Consider the following 13,522-nt stretch of genomic DNA (forward strand, 5'->3'; position numbering starts at 1 on the left):
GTGAATAATCCTAATATTAATTAAAAGTGAATAAGAGCCTCCAGGAAAATAGAATGGATAAAAGGCCCGATTTAACGGGACTTAAACTAAAACGGGTTTTTGAACAAGATGAATAACTAGGAAAATTATAACCTAGTTAACTACAAGTCTAAAAATAACTTAAATAGGGTTAAAACAACAAAACCTTATGTTAAACAAAAGTGATATTGTCAAAACTTAAACTTATATTACTAAATTAGTAAAAAAAAAACCAAATACCCCATAATTGAGGTGTCTGGCCGTACAAGAAGCAGGAGGGCGACAAGGGTTCTTCACCAAACCCTAACTCTCACAAAAATTGATCAATTGAAGGATCAAATCAAGTCCAAAACGAAAATCGAGCATAGATTAATGATCCCCATTGCAAGGAGAACATAAGGTATGTAAAATTTTATAAAAATTCTCTACTTGAAATTCTCATGAATTTGGGGAATTCGAAATTGGTTGATGCATGCTTGTTATATGGATGAAATAGGAACATTGTAGTGTTTAGAAGTAAACCCTAGACAAGATATGTTGAAATCGTGCCTAATTCTAGTAAAAATCCATGAACACCATTGAAGGTGATTGTTGTTAGGGTTTTTGATTGCTAAAATAATGTTATGAGGTCAAGAACATGCTTAAATTGAAAGCTGAATTCAAACGGCTCTTGATCAGAATTTACAGCCGACTTGTATTGGCTGTAACGTAGACAAAACGTGACAAAAACGTTTGTTTCTTAAATCTAAAATGTAATTCCAGGGAATATCTTTAAAACCCCACTGGAATCGTATTTTTTCGACGAAAATTGAGCGTTTTATGATTTTTTCCGTATCAAAGGTTCAAGCTGCGTTTTCTGGCAGAATTTGCAGCCCATTACGAATGTCATAACTCAATTTAGGAATTGAGTTATGATCTCAAATTCTTACTGTAGAAAGTATTAAGTGATTAGAAGAATTGCCAATTGGAATTTCGTCAATCGGATAAACGAGGAATTTTTAATGAATTTTTCCGTAAGCTACAGTCAGAAGTGACGAATCTGATTGCAGCTTAGTAGATGAAATTTTACGAATTTTTGGTAAAGAGTTAGATCTTGAAATTTTAACACAAGTTCTAACCCTCCGAGGGGAACGCCACACAAAAAAATCATAATTTTTGAAGGCTTGTAAACAGGTTAAACAAGTCACCAAAAACAGCCCATTTTCAGTAATATGAAACGCCTAAATGAAATCGCGGCCTACTAGTTAGTATGTAAAATTTGATTTCGTTAAGAGGTCGGATGAAATATGCCTAAGTGAGTTCATTGAACCAAATGTGCATTTGAATATGTTGATAAGTCAATTGAATTTTAAAAAGTCGAACCGACTAATGATTAGATCGAATGAAAATTTTGATATGGACGAATGATAAATTCGACATAAAACCCGTAGGATTGAATAGTCGTAAATGATTATGACTAATCTAACCACCTTACGAAATATGATGATAGCTTGACACCTAACGAGCTAGATGGAAGCTTGTGGATGAAGCGGGTCAAACGGAGCAAGTACGGAAAGAAAAGCGAAGTATGGATGCAAGGTAAGTGAAACTTACACCTTTTAGTAAAATAAATGTTCATCCTATAAGTTTCAAATACATTAAGAATAATTTTCAAGATACGGTTCCCGACGCGAAATAATACGGGTTGGAACTAACATAAATGATAAAAACCATGTTTAATGGTAAAAGAGATAGAACGGTAAATTAGCCATGAAAAGCTAATTATAAAAATGGGTTTTTGAACGGCAACTATAAGTAAGCCTAATGAATAAAAAGAGTCAAACGGGTCAAATAGTAATGTGGATACCATTTGACAAATATCGACTAATAAGCACTTGTCGAGTTTTATGCTTACACGATAAAGTAGCTTATGAATTAGCGTTGCTATGAATTAGCAAATTTTCGAAACAAGGTATTAAAACGGGTCAATGTATTGATCCGAGCCAGGTACGTGTAATTATGTTATAGTTAAAAGTGATTAAAGCATGGATATTGCTTCGTAACATGATTGACTATTCTATTGTTGACAATTGAATATTGACATATTAAAACACGAGAATTTAATATGCTGGTTGTTAGAATAAAAGATTCGAGAAATTGGTATGGGCAGCACAAACAAAACAGTCAAAAACTTACATGTGCAGAGGCTACCGTAAGTTACGGTACCACCGTAACTTACGGTAGAGGTCAGAAGGCTACAGTAAATTACCCCTGTGTTACGGTGGAACCATAGTTTTCCAGAAGCCACCGTAACTTACGGTGACTACCGTAAGTTACGGTGGAGCCCTAAAATGAATATTGAACTTTGTATATTTTCTGAAATCAAATCCGTTTTTAAACGTAGTATTGATTACGTAATATTCCTAAGAATTTCTAACATTAAGATTTGTTAAAATCTTTAGTTTTGCTCGCGGCACGCGAAAGATCAAGAGGAGTCTGTCGCGTGGCGCGACAGACTAAATTCCGAAATTTTATTTTGTTTTTGATTGTTCGATACTAGAACTTGATTATACTAATATTTAAGATATCGAAACTAACTTTTAAGTTGGTTTTGATCTTAGGTGAATATCAAGAGTACCCGAATGAGGATCAAGCGACGAAAAGAACCGAACATATGAAAAAGAAGCTTCCGCACGTTGCATCGTTGTTATTTCTAAATGACGAATCTAATTACATTCTGTTGTATCATTTTCACATTGTAAAAGTTTAAATAAACCCGTATTTTCATAAGTATATGTAGTCGTAATTACTTATTTCTTTTCGTAATTTATACGAAAAGCGATAAATAATAGTACGGGTGTTACACCAATGCCTATAACCGACAAACTGAAAGCGAGCCAATGCCTATAGCCGATAACTGAAACCGAATTAACAAAATCAATCAGATTTCAAAGTCCTACTAGCGAAGATTTCGATTTTGATTTTGTAGATTTAGTTTATAAATATTATCTTTGTGTAACTACGGTAAAATCTCTATAAATTAATAATGTTGGGAACGGGATATTTTATTGATTTAGTGAGATATTATTCTATCGATAAATTAATAAATTATTAATTTAAAGAGTTAGCTTAATGGTTTAGATGCCATCAATTTGGCCGTCTCGGCTAGGAGAAATGTGAAACAGGAGTCCATAGCAAATTGCTTTCGACACTCTAAATTCGTTCGGCTAATCCAACCAGCTCAAATGATTTAAACAATGTGAATTATGGAGAAGACATTCGTGAGAATGAAAACTTGATTACGGGAATGCATTATCGGCACAAAATGGATGTGAATGAGTTGTTGGATTATCCAGGTGAAAATAATAAATGTTACGAGGTTCAAAGGTTCAAAGCATGAAGAAATTATGGTCGGATACCGTTCAATCAGGTTGATGATGAAGTTGATGATTCAGTACCTTTGGAACCTGTCACTCGGAAACAAGCATTGCAAGCAACAACAACTCTTCGCCACTTTTTGTTGCAATACGAGAATACAGTGCCTCAACTCTTAAGTACAATTGGGAGATTTAAAGATGAACTCAATATATATTTGAAGTTCACAAAAAAAAACAAGTGACTATAGATTTATTTTTTACTAGACAATCCTAGAATTTTGGAATATTTTAGTAATTATTAATTTATAGTTTCGCTGGGATCAATATATTTACATTGGAATTTCAAAAAAAAATATTATCTTATTATTTTATCGATTGGGGTCCAATTTTGTACCTGTCCCAAGTTAGGATCGGACAAATTCTTAATTTTATCCATGTTATTAATTTATCGAGTATTAAATTATAGAGGTTTTATTATAGTTATGTGTAATCAAGGTTATATTCTTTGATATTGTATAAATGTAAATTCATAGTAACAATTACTACTTCTAGTTACTGTTATTGGTCCTAATAATTTACCAAGATTACGCAATATGTACTAGTTTACAAATTTAAATTAAGAATGAGGTATACATAACATCAAAATCATATATATCAAACTTACTCATAAAAACTTATGTAAAACTTATTTTAATCTTAACATACCAACTCAATTTTTCTTATCAAAACCTAAAAATAGAATCTTTATAAGATATGTTTTGAATTTATGATAAAGTGAAGAGTTTGAATTGGCAGATATCAATAAAACTCAATTTATATTTGGATTCTTTTGAAAGAAACAATAGTCATAAAACATATTATTTTTCTCATACAAATTGTTCTCAAATCAGAAAGTAATATTTCTTGGTTTGACGTCGACGGTTATTTTCTGTCCACTTTTACAATACATTGTGCAAATATAAAAGTGCACACCAACAACATTTAATCTAACTGTGGCAGGACCCCAGGTATCGATATATATGGGGTTAGTGGTGTTGCATGTATCGTATGCCTCCTTTGTCACTTCTGCAAGGGTATGACTTCCGGTATCAAAAATAAAAACGAGAGCATCGAATCTGAAGAAATTCTCTCCTTTTACCCATTTTTCGTAGTAGTTTGGCTCCGGAGGCGCAACCCACCCTCCTATACCGCCGACGAAATGCAAAGATGGCACCGTTGTGGAAACATGCATATATGCTATCACAATAATAGTTACTGCCACAAGATTTAACTTTAAATATGGCATGTTCTTGGTAAGGGATTCAGTTTTAGTAGGGTTTGATTTGTATTTATAAAGGGTAATATAAAATAAAAAGATGTTTTAAGTTTTCAAAATTGAATTCATGCCTAAGTTATGAACTTATGATGTAACAATTTGTTTAAATAATACAAAACATGTTCATGTGACATGAATCCTACAAGATCCGTGTAAACTCGTTTTGTTGTAAAAACAACTATATATAGTTTCTACTTTTTAAATATTCAAAATACAAAAGTAAAAGTAATTTATGAAATATATTTTTTAGAACAATCATCCTACTCATAAAGGATAATTGTAGCAAACTTGTTTGTTTGCCATGAATACAAAGATACCAACCGGAATGCAGAACTCGCAGTTGGTACATATTGACCAAAAATTTGGTTTATAGATGAAAATCAAGGGGCAGAAATCACGTCGATTATTAATGAAAAACCCTAGAAAGCAATATCAAAACTACAAATTTTATTTGTATCTGGAGCTTGAGAGAATCGTTGCTGAAAAGCTAGAAAATGGATGTTTGAACAATCGGATCAAAAACAACAAACGATAAATGGATATTGTGAGAAAGGTACTCACGCCTCTTTTATTTTTTTTTCATAAATCAAGCCACACATAGTACATAGCCCTAATCATCTATTTATACTAATCAAACATGAAAAACATGTAACCCAAACCTATTCTATCTCTAACTCTAAATAATAGGAAAGAAAGTATTAAGTAAACTCATAGTTAAATCTGACAGTTTAAACATTTAACTTTATCCTCATACTCCTTTAATATAACATATACGGATAGAAAATCTATCTTAAAAACTTCTGCCCCCCGTTAAGAAATTCATGGGTCTGCCACTGATCACGATCTTTTCGGACCATGATATGCTCATAACTTTCATAGCTACACCTTTGCATAGTAAATTATAGTTATCAATATCAATCATCATTATTAGCTTTCATCTTTGTTTGCTATCAAATCATCACCACATCACCTCTATTCACAGCCAACTTGCTAGGATTGTGATTTTAGCCACTCCATCATTCTATGTATGGTGAATGTAATCATAGTCAATGAAATTGTCAGTTTTTGTGAAAATGTTGTACATAATATGAATTCTGAAGTTAAAAAGTATGTGTCCCCCTTTGACTCACTACAGTAACGAGTTATAGTCAATTTACACACTTTGTTGTGGCTGTTTTAGCTTCTAACAAGCACATTAGTCGCTTTATATAATAGACAGTATAAGGGTTAATGTGTTCTCCTGGTTCCTTGGTTATAAAAAGCGCACCTAGGTACCTATAAGATATATAGAAAAAATTATACGTTCACCTTTTTCCTCTTGTACAAAAAGCTCTACGCTTTTGCGCTTCGGTTTTAGACCTGGTCACCTCGGTGCGCTTCTCGCTTTTAAAACTAAGCACCGCCCTCAATGTAAATCACATTCCTGAGAATACTGTTATAGAGCCTTTGGACGAATCTGTAATTGTTATTACTCCGTCTCATAAACAAGCTAGAAGGCGGGCCAAAGAATTTTCAAGATAATCATATCATGTCATGGAGGATCTTTCGATGGATAACAGATTCAACCAGGCTTAAACAGTTCAAGAGTAAGATATATCCTAATGATTTGTTTAATCAAGTACCTATAATGCAAATCAACACAAATACACAATAAACAGAGTGACCGAGAAGTCTACACTTGAAGGCAATGCCGTTGTTGCTGGAAGAACGGACAAGGGATTCACCGGCAAGAAGTTTGCTCTTTCAGTATTTGATTTGAATTTTTTATAAACTTATGCATCAAATGGAACAACGAGCTCCTAAATGCACATGCCATATAATATTGTTGCAATTTCTTGAGTTTAGATACTTGGAGAAAGGATTAAAGACCTCAAGATATTGAAGATGCCGTCAACAGCACAACACAGTAAAACATTAGTTGTATATAATACATACATGTATATAATACATGCTGCATACGACCATCAATATTCTAAATCACATCTATCATCCGATAGTCAAGTTCTTCTCTTTGTCGATACGATGGTACTAACCTGTTCACGGACTTGCTCTCGTGCCCTGCATGCATACGAACATCAAGTTCCTCATAAATAAGTGATTTTATCACATAGGGCTTGTATTAATCCTCAAATAAGTGAGTATCTCACATCATATACGTCAAAACAGATGATAAATGGTATACTTACTAGTAAGATGAACTCTCGTGCATACCTTGATACGGGAATGTGTCGTGAGTGGATGAACACAGGTCGGTACGTATAAATCATACATTAACGTATCCCCAAGTCATATGATTACACCTGATTGTTAAGTTTAAGTGGACAACAATACTGATAATCGTTATAGGATGCTTATCAAAATGTTAACTAATTGAATAACAAGTGTGTTTTGGCATGACTGTTGATATGATTCTCTTACCCTCGAAACTCGCAAAAAGAATGTCTGTAAATGTTTATTTATATTTCTCCGTTTCTGTATTTCTGTATATATTTATTTACTGCTTTCAGTCTTTACATTTGAAATATTTAAAAATACCAAAAAAATTTAGGTGTTTTTAATATAAACTTTATAAATGCCAAAAAGATTTTTCTTTTATCTTATTTTTAATTGACCGATGTTGGAACTCGAATCTATTCCACCTAAAACCTGATTGAAAACCAGACAATTAAATCTTCATAAACGGTCAAAGTTAACAAGTTTTGAAAGTTAAAGATCTAAAATTGAACAATTTTGAAACTTTCAAAGTGTTGTCGGTTGGTAGTTGAATGAGAGTTGGTCTCATGTGTTCGTCCATTAATTTTGTTTAAAGTCAATGCTTAGTGAGACTTCCATCTGAAAAAAATCTCTAAGGTTGATTATATCCCATGCGGTTGTTCTCATTACACGTTTAGTTCTGTCGTATGTGCAGATGTGGCATTTGAACCAGCTAAAGGCAAAGAGAAAGTGTCAGATGATAAGCTGTGGAGTAACAACGCGACATTGATGCAATCAGAGGATCAAGATGATCAAGTTGTAGCTGACCACTCATCAACACCACGAGGATCTGAAATCTTGAAGATCAAAGATTCACGAACAATATTCAAGGGGGAGTTTGTTGATACAAACCCCATGTCTGTGACACGTGAAGACTTTTGAAGATCCTGCACTGTGTAGAACGAACCATCACCAGTAACATCCAAGGGAAAGTTTGTTAATACACTTCCGTATGGATGTAGCGTGGATCAGTTCGTATCAAGACCACATATTGATATCCTCCGGTCAACATGTGAATGGGATATAAGGCATCGAAACAAGCTATCGAAATAGGTTGTTCATCTAGGATCAAATAGAATATTATATAATGAAATTGAAATAAAAAAGTCATGATCGAAATAGACAAATTAATGTCTATTTCGGCGAGCACGCAATCCACTGTAAAGAGCTACCAGGGTTTAAATATCGGCATGATTGGGTGAGAGATGTGTTATGTGATGTTCTTAAGCGGGCCGGAATCTCTGCCAAAAAGGAGGCCCCAGTAAATTTCCTGACTGACCCCTTAGAGGGGAGGTCCACTTTACGCCCGGCGGACATCCTTGTGTTTGGATGGGAAGGGGGGAAACACGCTTGTGTAGATCTAACTGGAGTCTCCCCCCTTGTCGGGCTCAAGGACAAGGGCTTTGTCGTAGGGCAGGCGGTGCTCAAGGCAGAGGCGAGCAAAGTGGCAAAACATGAGAAAGCATGCCTGGAGAATCAACATGTGTTTGTCCCGTTTGCGTTTGATACCTTTGGTGGTCTCGCTCCTGACGCTGTGCGACTTTTGAATCGGGTTCAAAAAGTCGTTAATAGTAATTCTTCGTCGCTAAAGGTTTCAAACTTTGTATTTAGTAGAATTGGTTTTTCTATTCAAAAGGGGGTGGCGGCGCAACTTGTTGCCCGACTACCTGCGATTGCTTTGTAATTGCCCTTTTTCGTGTTGAATGATAACGGTATTGTTCTGGAAAAAAAATGTCTATTTCGATACTCTTTCGATTCATTTTAATATATTCTAATTTTAGTGGAGCATCAGAAAGTTGTATTTCGATATTACAAGGCATTTCGAAATAGGGGCCCATTTTAATCACATGTATTTCGATGTGGCTTTCTCCTATTTCTATGTATTTCGATAGTTCCTATTGTATTTTGTTGTATTTGTTCTTTTTTTGTTGTAAGTCTTGCTGCTGGTAGTAAAAATAGGAGTAAGACACACTCTGTTTAGGTAGAGCTTGTAGGAGCTTAGAGAAACTAGAGAGAGAGTTGAGAGCTTGATCTTGTATTTTGTAACGAAACTCTATTCGATCTAATAGACGAACCAGTTAATGTATTATTATTATTATTATTATTATTATTATTATTATTATTATTATTATTATTATTATTATTATTATTATTATTATTATTATTATTATTATTATTACTATTATTATTATTATTATTTTATTATTATTATTATTATTATTATTATTATTATTATTATTATTATTATTATTATTATTATGTGCATATGGTGTCCAAATGTATGACGTGATTTCCGTATCCATTTTATATCGGACTTAATGAATCTCATGAGTTAAAACTGTATGACACCAAGATCCACTATTGCTCATGTTAAACTTGATAATTTGATTACAAAAACACAGTTATTTGGATTTAGGGTATTGCAAAACCCTACTTGACTACATACTTACATCTATCGTACATTAGGTCTCGTGTAACGGACCAAACATTTACATAATGCGTAGAAGTATATTGTCATTTACCGAGCAAACTAAGGTGAGTTCACTACTCTTTCACAAGCATGCATCCCGGGGAGGGACAAACAAACTAATATTCCGGGGAGGAATACTTTTATTACTTTGCTTTAATTTCGATGTTAGTTAATAAACTCAAGTCTATCACAAAAGCCCCTACTTACTATCGAACTAGTTGTCGGGGAGGCAACGGGGTATTAGTTGATAGCGCTATTAGGCTTAACAACCTCACACCGTACCGGGGAGGACGGGCGTGAACTAATGACCTTAAACACATGGCCAATGTTGATAGGAATTGATGAGGGCAAACAAACATACGTCACTTCGGTATCGAGTTTATTATTGGTATGTCTTTAAACTAAAACGCTTAACATGATTTTCGTTAACAAAATTGTGAACTTGCCAGCTTTATGCTTTATGCTGATACACTTTTCTGCATGCTTGTAGGTTGTTAGATGATTTCATGAAACGAAGCTTGCAATCAAAGGAGCTGTGGATGTCATGGGTCGTGCTGTTATTAACTTATCTGATGTTATGCTATGTTTTGCGAACAAGTGGTTTTCAAATACTTAGAACTATTTCATATGCTTCCGCTGAACGCATTTTATTTTAAACCGACGTTTTGAATTACTCTTTTCACGTTGAATGGGATTTTGAGTTTATTATACTACTACTAGTTCAATGTGATTAGTGGCTGGATCCTGGTACGTCACACACCTCGCGGTGGTTTCCGCATGTGGTATTTTGGGGATGTGACAGTTTGGTATCAGAGCCACTAGTTATAGTGAACTAGGTTTTAAAATGTTTTTATAAAACCATACTATAACCAAATTAGTCACGACAGTGATCATGACACTCCGCTTCAGATTGCAAGGTTCGTCTTTACTTATTGTATACATTATACATTTAGCATACACGTACACATTGAATTGCATATAGTTGCATACACAATATTGTAGCATCTCTATAACTTCGTGATTCTTATCGTTTGACAACACCCTAGCTTTTAAACTCGAATCTGAGGATCTTTTGACGGGAGTTAAGAGGAATTGAGATGAACATGCAAATCACATTATCATTGCGGGTGCACACGTAATAATAATGTGGGGTGCATGTGAGTCTCAGTGAGGCTTAGCAAGTGTGAAAGGATTTCGACAATTATCCAACATAATTGGAGATTCAACAATCTATAGGAGTCACAACGATGGTTGACTTCTATTCAATCGTGATCCTTACTCTTTCCACTCTTCTTGTGGATACAGAATCATGAGTGGACGAGGTGGATGCGGTGGTGGCCGCGGCGGTGGACGTGGCAACATCGTCATGACTCAGGCGGAGTTGACGGATCTCATCAAGACACGTGTGGCTGAGGCCTTAGCAGCTCAGCAAGCTAGTATGACACCTACGACAAGACGACACTTGTTCTTTACTCTTAACTTAAACTCTCATTCATACTCGTACGTTGTACATTCTTTCACCACCAGGTCAACACGTGAACCAGAATCAAAATAATCTGCCTGTCTGTACTTTCAAGGCGTTCATGGATTGCAAGCCACAAACTTTTAATGGAACTGAAGGAGCAGTGGGACTTCTCCATTGGTTTGAGAAGGCTGAATCAGCTTTTGCTATGTGTAACTGTCCGGCTGGGGACAGGGTGAAGTATGCTTCAGGCACATTGGAGGATGGTGCCTTAACTTGGTGGAATGCCCAAGTTCAAATGCTTGGGATTGAAATGGCGAATGCAACTACTTGGGATGATTTCAATGAACTGATGCGAGAGGAATATTATCCTCGTGAGCAAATTCAAAAATTGGAGAATGAGTACTATCATCTGAAGATGGAGGGATCGGAAATCGAAGCTTATATGTAGTGATCACATGAGCTTGAAAATATGTGCCCAAACTTATCAAACCTGCCCCACAGGAAGATCGAGCTGTATACCAAAGGCTTGGTGCCACAGATTAAGAGTATGGTCACAGCGGCGAATCTCGATAAGTTTCCACGGATTATCCGTCTCGCCCCCAAGATTTCTGATCAGGAAGTCGAACGTGGTACACTACTAGAGCGTGGTGTTGTGACTACTATGGTCGTCAATAACAAGCAAAAGTGGAACGACTCAGACAAAGCCTCCAATTCCAACTCAAGTCAGCAACAGAAGAAGGCTGACAACAACAACAACCGCAATTTCAACCTTAATCCGGCTGCAAATCAGAACCAGAACAACAATCGGTTTCAAGGTTCATACGCAGCCAAGCAGCCAAAGTGTAGTAAGTGCAATTATCATCACTACGGCCAGTGCACTAGAACATGTCAGAGATGTGATGAGGTAGGTCATATGGCTAAGGATTGTAGAGCTCCGTTCCCAAAGCAACACCAGCCGCAGCAGCAGTAGCAACATAGGCAACAGCCACAGCAGCAACAAGGCGATCGGAAGAGCTGCTTTCAGTGTGGAAGTGAGAATCACTTCAAGAGGACAGCTAAACCAGAATGTCAACAATGCAGGAAACAACAAAAACGACACTGGGAATAACAACAACAACGATAACAACGGCGGAAATGGTACGTTATCTGTAAACAATCTTTCCACTTCTGCATTATTCTATCCTAGTACCGATTGGAGTCTCATGACCTCAAGGTTCAGTAGGCTGCTAGGATCGACTCCAAACCCCTTTTGGAAACCAAACACATTGAGGAATTGGCGGACGGTCAGCTGATTGAAGTATCCATATCTATGTTGTGTGCAAACTTGATTTTCTAGGTCAAGTGTTTGACACTGACCTCCTTCTTGTTACCTTTGGTAGCTTTAATGTAGTCATTGGTATGGACTGGTGGAGCAAACATCGAGCTGAACCTAATACTCATTTATTCAAAACTGTTGAACCTAACACTTATAAGACTAGTGAATTTCAGGACGAAATTCCCTTTCAAGTTGGGGATGATGTGGTACCCAAGGAAAATCCACAGTCATATTAACTCACCATTTCATTTTTCTAAGACTGCTTATTAAATTTCGGGACGAAATTTCTTTCAAGTTGGGGATGGTGTGACAACCCGCAACTTTAGATTAATACTTTAATGTCACACCCCAACCAATGGCGGAAACATCGGGATGAGACGAAGTGTGAAGATTGCTAGAGACATCATAACGCTATTTGTGACAATATTTAGAAAATCCAAATTTCATTTCATTTCATAACTTCAAATAGTCGACATTACAAGAAATTCAAATACAACAAGCTTAACAAAACAACATGATAACATAACAAAATTTGATACAACATATTAAACCCTAACGTCTATATGTGTATCTAGGCATCAACGCTATTTCTTTTCTTAGCATCGTCCTCATCAACCTGTAACATGTTTAAAATAATTCAATGCAAAAGCAAAGGCGAGTATACAAGTTTGGTACATACATAGCATAAGATAATAGTGTGAACAATTCCTCATAGCAAGCATGCGATTCAAGATAAACATTAAATATGGCATGTGTATAACATATCAAACCAAGAAAACGCAACTTGCTCATGACATAACCAAAGTTTCAGTAGAGGCGGGTCGTTAATCCTATAGCGCTACATATGTCAAGGTTTGGCTCGTACGAAGTTAATGATAAGTTCAACACATAAGAATCACCCAAATTTAAAGTATCAAGTCATCACATATACAAGCATGTTATAGGAATGTTCATGTGTTTAGACAAAAGTTCATGTGTAAGTTTCAATAGGTAAACATGTTACGCCCCGAAAGTGGTAAAAGTAAAAAGGGGAAAAGTACGAGTATACTCACGGTTTACAAGTGGTGACTTGAAGTTCCGAGAGCAAGTTTGTGGATGAATTAGTTCGGAGCACCTTGTCCTTCTACACAAGGAAACGTAGGTGTGTGAGTTTGGCGTATAACGGAAGATTATAGATTCGGGGTTTTTAAAATATAGAAAGTAACATAGGTGAAAATAATCATCTTGTACACATAACTCTTGTTCTTGACACTATTGAAACTCAAAAGAGTTGGTATGATTTCATGGATTCTAAGATCCATTAGAGTCGTAACAAGGGCATGGTCATAGA

General features: G+C 35.6%; 1 long non-coding RNA gene across 1 annotated transcript; it reads left to right on the forward strand.

Moving 5' to 3' along the window:
- Positions 1-255: 255 nt before the first annotated feature.
- Positions 256-2,867, forward strand: LOC118484781. Its single transcript, XR_004874433.1, has 3 exons — positions 256-418; positions 1,508-1,596; positions 2,619-2,867. It is a non-coding gene; the product is annotated as an uncharacterized LOC118484781 (long non-coding RNA).
- Positions 2,868-13,522: the final 10,655 nt, after the last annotated feature.

The sequence above is a fragment of the Helianthus annuus genome, chromosome 12, assembly GCF_002127325.2.
Source record: "Helianthus annuus cultivar XRQ/B chromosome 12, HanXRQr2.0-SUNRISE, whole genome shotgun sequence".
In the NCBI taxonomy this organism is placed as follows: domain Eukaryota; kingdom Viridiplantae; phylum Streptophyta; class Magnoliopsida; order Asterales; family Asteraceae; genus Helianthus; species Helianthus annuus.